Source organism: Larimichthys crocea, chromosome XXI (genome assembly GCF_000972845.2).
Source record: "Larimichthys crocea isolate SSNF chromosome XXI, L_crocea_2.0, whole genome shotgun sequence".
In the NCBI taxonomy this organism is placed as follows: Eukaryota; Metazoa; Chordata; class Actinopteri; family Sciaenidae; genus Larimichthys; species Larimichthys crocea.
This window is the reverse complement of record NC_040031.1, coordinates 13086915-13092798: the sequence shown is the minus strand read 5'-3', so window position 1 is coordinate 13092798 and position 5884 is coordinate 13086915.

Sequence of the window (5884 nt, the reverse complement as noted above, 5' to 3'; positions counted from 1 at the left end):
TCCGAGAGGAGAAAACCAACACAGTGGGAGTAAACCCAGGCCCGCACAGCGAGCACATGTGCAGTCCTTTACAAAGCAACATGCCTGGAACTGAACCTGAGCTTAGAGCTGCCACAGTGTTGAACACTGAGGCCCCTGTGTGGACCTGTAGGACCAGAAGACCTGTGTCATGTCCGTCACACAGAAAACAAATGTATCTCATAAAAAAAAGTTAGTTGAATATATGTCTGTTTGTCTCTACTGAACTTATTTCAGTTTTAGATTCATTCACCCAAATCAACTCATCAAGACCAGGCAGGAGGAGTATATACTACTGCATGTTAGACTTTAGCCTACATGTTTTCACTGTGTTCCATTATTGTCTCCTTTCAAGTCATCTGCTGTGAAAATAAAATAATAACCCTCCTTATTGGCACTTTGATGAAGACAGAAAGCCCAGTAGTGTTTTCTGTGTCTTACAGTGGAATGAACGACCCAGTTATTTATTATGCTGTCATTTCTTGCCGTCCATATTGAATTATTTTTTTTTATTTTAATGTTTAAACCATATTCAGTTTCGTTTAGTTAGTTTTTCAGTTTAGTTTTTGATTTTTTTTTTCATTTTGTTTTGCAGCACTACTACAAAACCATTTTTTAAAAATTATTATTATATATTTCATTTATTCTTTAAAATAAGAATAATATTATGTAAATGTCCATCACAAGTTCCCAAAATCCAGGAAACATATGTTTATTGGTTTGAGCGACAGGCAAAACCCAAATATATTCAATTTATGTTGAAAAACCAGAATCAGGACGTTATTTTCAAATACAGATTGTTCTTTTAATCAGCAGAAACTTCACCCTGATTACACAGCTACACCTGTGCTACAAATATAGAGAAAAGAAACATTTGAAAGCAGAATATATTTTTTGTTGTTTTTAAAAAAATTTTTTTTTGGGGGGGGGGGGTGTTTTTTTTTTTGAATGAATAATTCAAAAGTGGAGAAACCGAAGCACTCGGAGGAAACCACAGCAACACCGTGAACTCAACAGCAACCAGGTCAAGGTCCAGAACTGAACCTGATCTCATCGTGGAAGAGTTATTTGATGTTACTTTTTAGTTTTTTTTTTATGATTTAAAATGGAGAAACCGAAGCACTCGGAGGAAACCACACAACACACCGTGAACTCAACAGCAACCAGGTCAAGGTCCAGAACTGAACCCTGATCTCATCGCTGGGAAGATGTTATTTTGATGTTACTTTTATGTTTTTTTTTTTTAGATTTAAAAGTGGAGAAACCGAAGCACTCGGAGAAAACCACGGCAACACAGTGACCTCACAGTTGCAAGAGCCAACGTGTTGAAGGCGGACTTGCAACAGTTTTTAGTCACACATGCTGCATTGGCAGCGTTGGAATGGCTTGCTCACTGTGTGGAAAAGTGAGATGAAGAAGCTCTTGACGCTGGTCTTTTTGGGCTTCATCAGCTGTCTTTCAGAGTCTCAATCAGATATTCGTAAAATTGTGAGTCCCTCTATCACGGACAAGCGCCACCACGCCTTGCTGCCCATGATTGCGCACAAAATTGTGCAGCCCCTGGCTGTCTCTTTATCTCATTTCCTGTTGGCTGGAAGTCTACAGGGAATGTGGGCATCATGTCTATCAGGGCTGAAGCGATCCTTATTTCCTTGTTGGTCTCTTGTCTTACATTCTTCAGGCACTGGTGTACCACCGCCGTCACCATCCACTCTTTGTACATGTCTGCAGTTGGTTGGGTGCGGCCACTGACAGCTGGCACATAAGTGACTCCGGGTGTTACGGACCCAACATGGGTGTGTATCATCGTCTTCCTCAGTGATGGATGGAGATCTATCACGCACAGGTTGACAGACTTCCGTTCATCGCCGACACCAGGTTATCAGTTATGGACGGTGCTCTGAACTCAGGTACAGGTGTGGTACATATGTCTACATAACCTGGCTCATCCGTTTGGATGGTGGTCTTACTGATGTATGGTGTGGTACATATGTCCTACATCATTACTGACACCAGACTCAGCAGTGGGGGAAGGTGGCTGCTGATTCCACAGTGTCACAGTGTCCTCTGTGGGTCCGGCAGATCCAGACTTTCCCGAATCCTCTTTAGACTATCGCCACTCGGTTTGTTTTCTTGGTCAGCTTCTGTGCTGCCGGTTGAGCCACTTCCTCAACATGGTCATGAATTTCTTTACCTCCATTTGGATCATGACCAGAGTGACCTTGCTGCCTCAAGGGCGTTGAAGATGTTCAAATATGATGTGCCCCAGCTTCACAGAATGCTCTTCATGTTGGCCGTTGTAGAGGCAGATGCCATGGCTTCGAAGGTACACTCATCTGTGTTCTGGGATCATGTCCCTCCACCACTTCTGCTGCTGGAATTAGGACATCCAGTGGCCTTCTGCAGCTAAGTCTTGTACTCAGCTTCACTATCAAGCTGGCGATAGCCTCCTTAGATATTTGCGGGCAAAAAGGATTTTTATCTTATTTGCACGACGTTCCAGCAGTTTAGGCTGCTGGACTGGGCCTCTGGTATCGGTGTACCATCCTTATTCAGTCCAAGCTCTTCCCTGTTGCTCCAAATGTACTGAGCAATTTCACACGCTGCTTCATCTGCATCCTCCTTAATGCTGTTGACAATCTGCAGATGTTCTTCTTCTGAAATGTCAGCGTTAAATTTTACCTCAGGGTCACTCACGTGTTCCAATAGGATCTCCTTTACAGCTTCGGTGGTTGTGTCAATGAAGCTTCCTACTGAACGACGGTCCTGGTCTTCAATCAGAGAGACTGGGGTCTGCTCCCGAGACTCTCCTGCTCTGCCGGACTTGTGCGCTCAGCTGACGGAATCAGTGGACCTCTGTGAATCAACACTACGTGTCGTGGACGCACATGACATCTTTGCTTTGCAGTTTTTAAGCATGCTGATCACGTGTTTGACAATGATCTGCAGTCTGCCGGTGGTTTTTTGACTCCCTGCCTATGCGGCTTACCGTTGGCGGTGAGTTGATTCTCTCAATAATTTCTTCGCTCACAGGTCCGACAGTTTTCGTGCACTTGTTCTGGACACTGGTCTCCAGTCACGCTCGCAAAAGCGTCAGTGATGGAGGTCCCCAGGTACTTCTGGACTTCTTCCTCACAGATCATTTCTAGGCTCAGTAGCTAGACTTGCTTTGTGGTTCGAGGTGATTTCAAATGCCTCGGAGCACAATTTTAGTCACAGCGTTCATGAAGTCCCACACATCTCGTTATGTGACAGCTCTAGTTTGGTCACTATTGTCCCAGATATCACTTAGCCCACTGTCCCGACGTCAGCTGGGCAGGAGAAGGTCAACAAGTGGCTGCATCTTCTCTGCTGATACCCTGGAGGCCCCTGATACATACCATATCGTTATTGTCGAACTCATTGTGTCTGTGGTGTTTGTAGTCACTCCTCTGTGTATCCTGAAAGTTTTCTGAAGAATCCCAAACGAAGACGAAATCTTTGTGGATCCTTGTATTTATAAACTTACTGGATGACGTCACGAGTCAGATCAAAGGCGCTCGTGGCTAAACCACGCCCCCAAGCAACGGTTGTCAAGTAGCCCCTTAGCAACCGTAACTAGGCAGAACGAGCAAACCTTTCTGCGCTGAAACTAATTCAAACTATACCAAACTAGTTACCATGGTTACGGGAACGCCCTGAACCTTTTTAATGATAATCAATAAACGTTTTTTGGTTGGTTTGATGGTACAAAATATGAATGTAGCCTGATGGTACCTCAATGCTGAAATCTTGTATTATGACTAGGGCTGTCAATCGATTAAAAAAAAACAAACAAAATAATCGCAAAAAATTCTGTAATTAATCGCGATTAATCTATCAATAAATGTATCAATAAATTAAATGCATTTTTCTGAGACTGAAGCTTATAATGAATATTTATTTATGTAAAATGATCAAATTAATGTAGAATAAACACAGAGAAAGTATATTTTAAATTCATTCATTTTATTGGCTTAAGGTGCACATATGCACATGCAAACAGAAAAAAAGCCAGAATGAGGAAATATACTGACGAGTCCACACTCCTGTAGTGTAGACTGCGAGGTCCGTGGAGGTAATTCAGCTGGTGTTTTGCTTTAAGGTGATATGTTAAGGTCGTGTAACATCTGTGGAATTTAAATTCGGCTTTGCAAACTGTGCAAATTACCTTGTTTTTGTCCACGGCCGTCGGGCAACTTTTAAATGAATGAATGTTCCCCCTAAAAGTCCGTCCTTACCATCTTTCCCCATAACCTCCTTTAGTTAGGATAATCATAGACATATATACAGATTCTCCTTTAGTTAGGATAGATCATAGACTATATACATAGACTCTCCTTTAGTTAGGATAGTTCATAGACATATATACATAGACTCTCCTTTAGTTAGGATAGATCATAGACATATATACATAGACTTCCTTTAGTTAGGAAGATCATAGACAATAATATAGACTCTCCTTTAGTTAGGATAGATCATAGACATATATACATAGACTCTCCTTTAGTTAGGATAGATCTAGACATATATACATAGACTCTCCTTAGTTAGATAGATCAACATATATACATGACTCTCCTTAGTTAGGATAGATAATAGACATATATACATGACTCTCCTTTAGTTAGGATAGATCTTAGACATATATACGACTCTCCTTTAGTTAGGATAGATCATAGACATACAGACTCTCCTTGTTAGGATAGATCATAGAACATATACATAGACCTCCTTTAGTTAGGATAGTCATAGACATAACATAGACTCTCCTTTAGTTAGGATAGATCATAGACATATTACATAGACCTCCTTTAGTTAGGATAGATCAAGACATATACATAGACTCTCCTTTAGTTAGAAAGATCATAGACATAACATAGACTCTCCTTGTTTAGGATAGATCATAGACATAACAGACGCCTCATTGAGAACGTTAACTTCCGCATATTGGATGTGGCAGATTGCCCGTAAACTAATACAAGCAGGGCCGGTTTTAGCTATGGGCAATGTGGGCGACCCCCAGGGCGAATTCCCTGGAGGGCTTTAAGTTAATGCCTGTTATACGACCCCATTGCACACACACACACTAATATATCTGGGAAACAAAGCTCGACTTTGCCACATCCAAATGGCGCGCGCACCGGAAGTAAACAAAACCGCGTTAATTGGCGTTAATTTTTTAACGCGTTAATTCTTTAAAATTGATCGACAAAATTAACGGTTAAGTTTGACAGCACTAATAATATATATATATAAAACAACCAACACAACACACACACACACACATATATATATAATATAGATATATATATATATATATATATATATATATATGTATATATATATGTGTGTGTGTGTGTGTGTTGTGTGTGTGCTCTCTTTATTCAGAAACCGCAGGTCACATCTACATTTCAGGATGTGGTTATTATAGACACAGATTAAATGTTATATATAAATATTTCAATATTTATCATCACAGTAACAGTGTTACACACATTAGTAGCTGTAAACACTCAGCATTAGAAAAATACACACGTTGGTTTGGTGCTTACATAAGGAGTATAATCATCACTTTAAAAGTTACATACGTTGTTTTTTGGTGCCTGTTTGTTTCCCAGATATATTAGTGTGTGTGTGAATGGGTGTATAAGAGACATTAACTTAAAGAACTTTGTAGAAAGGCGCTTTATGAAGTTCAGTCCATTTCCTTGTATTAGTTTACGGGCAGATCTGCCCGAACCAATATGGCGGCGCCGTTTACGTATCGCGACCAACCCGCTCAATGCGGCGTCTATGTATATATGTCTATGACCGAGCGATGGTGATCATTCCCTCAACCAATGAG